Below are 2526 nucleotides of genomic sequence, written 5' to 3'. Positions count from 1 at the left end.
TAATTTATTCTAAACAACTAGATAAGGTTTATTTTTTTTTGTTGTAAGTTGTTTAAACCTAATAATAATAATAATAATCAAATTATTTTGGCAAATAATGGATTTAATAATTGGAAACACCTTTTGAAAGACTTTATGAACATGAAAATAGTGCTCAATATATTTTATGTGTGAGATCTTGGAATGAGTTAAAAGTAAGATTGAATAATAATAAAATGATTGATAAAGAATTACTAAAACAATATATAAAAGAAAAAGATCGTTGGACAATTTTTAATAAGAATAATTTATGTTGTGAAATATTTATCAAAATACAATTTGGTTTTTCAAGGGTCTAATGAGAAGCTTAATCAAGACAATAATGGTAATTTTTTAGGAGTAATTCAAATGATGACATAATTTGACAATATAATGCAAAATCATGTTAGACGCATAGAAAATCATGAAACCCATAATCATTATTTAGGGCACAATATACAAAATGAACTAATTTCTATTTTAACAAACATTAGAAAATCTATAATAAAAATCACTAAAAAAGGAAAATAGTTTTCTGTGATTCTTGATTGTAACCCCCGATGGAAGTCATCAAGAACAAATTTCTCTAGTTATTCGATGTGTGAGCATATCTAGTAACAAAATAAAAGTTGAAGAATACTTTTTAGAATTTTTAAAAGTAGAAGATACGTCTGGTTTAGGACTATTTAATGTATTATTATATGCCATTAAATCAATTGGCCTTAATATTGATAACGTAACAGGGCAAGGTTATGATAATGGTTCTAACATGAAAGAGAAACACCAAGGGGTTCAAAAACGATTACTTGAAATTAATCCGAGAGAATTGTATATGCCATGGCTTGCTATAGTCTTAATCCTACAGTTAGTGAGATGGTTCATTCATGTGAAAAACTTTTTTTTTTGGAGGTTTGCAACACATATTTGTAAAATTTTCGAGTTCTACTAAAAGATGGGAAATACTACTTGAAAATGTTCACAATTTAAATGTAAAATATTTATCTAATACACATTAGGAAAGTAGAATTAAGAGTGTCAAAGCTTTTAGGTTTCAAGGTCCTCAAATAAGAGAAGCTTTCATTGCATTAGGTAAATCATGTGATGATGCTAAATCAAAAAGTGAAGTAGAAAGTTTAGTTAGTGCCATAGAAAGTTATGAATTTTTACTTGGTATGGTTATTTGGTATGATATTTTATTTGCTATTTATATGGTAAGTAAAGAGTTACAAACTAAATCTATGTGTATTGATGCCACCATTAATCAATTAAAAAGTATAATGTTGTTCTTTGAGAAATAAAGAAATGAACGATTTTCCCGTCGTTTAGATAGTGCTAAAGCCATAACAATTGATGTGGATGTCAAACCTACATTTTGAATAAGAGGTCCAGTTACTAGAAAAAGACAAGTTGATGAAATCGATAATGCACAAGAATTATTGTCAGTCGAAGAATCATTTAGAATTGAATATTTTAGGGATGTTGTTGATATGAAAATTGTTTCATTAAAGAGTATATTTGAGCAATTAAATGTTTTTGAAAATATTTTTGGATTTTTATATGATTCAAAAAAGTTAAAGTCATTGGATAATATTGAACTTAATAAAAGTTGTACTAATTTCACAAAACTGTTTTCTCATATGTTTTCATTGAGATTCTAGAATTTGTTAAAACTGAAGATTGTTATGCATATGTTTTCATTGCATATCGAATATTATTAACTATACATGTTACTATAGAATCAACAGAAAGAAGTTTTTCTACATTAAAGTTATTAAAAAGTTATTTGAGATCATCTATGTCACAAGAAAGATTGAATGGTTTGACTATGTTATGCATCGAAAAAGATATGTTGGATAAAATTGACCTTGATACTATTTAAGATAACTTTGCTTCGAAAAAAGCATGTAATGTAATTTTTTTTAAAGTTTTTCTTTGCTATGTTTATGTGATAGGGTTCAAAACATGTTATAGCCTTTTAACTGTGCTGTTTTATATTTATAGTTTTAGATTGTTTGGCTTTTGGGGCCTATCCCAAAGCATTTTCCTTTCCATAAGTGGGGAGTCCCCAACCTACAATCGTATTAATTTTCTATAATTAATTAATTTTTTGAAGGTTCCGCCCTCATTTACCAAAAATAAATATTATATTTATATATCTGTCGCGAAGGGCCCCATTTTTTTTTGCCCTAGGCCTCAAATCTTCCTGGGATGGGCCAGCTAAACACATAAAGTTGACAAATTTATAGCATTGCATAACTTAATGGGACACAATACTCATTATTGACAATTAAAACCCATAATAAGATCCCTAGCTCATACATGGTCCAATATAACACACCAAGATAGCATTTTTATGCACAAAGAACATCAAAGAAGCTAAGATCTAGCATTCCTAGCTTCTGGAGTAGCTCATACTCCCAAGCATGACTTATGGGACACTAAAATGCACAAAATCAAGACCTAACTAGATCTATCATAAAAAAACCATCAAGTTAAGAGCTTTATACC

The sequence above is a fragment of the Lactuca saligna genome, chromosome 9 (genome assembly GCF_052625555.1).
Source record: "Lactuca saligna cultivar CGN05327 chromosome 9, ASM5262555v1, whole genome shotgun sequence".
NCBI lineage: Eukaryota > Viridiplantae > Streptophyta > Magnoliopsida > Asterales > Asteraceae > Lactuca > Lactuca saligna.
This window is presented reverse-complemented; position numbering follows the sequence as displayed.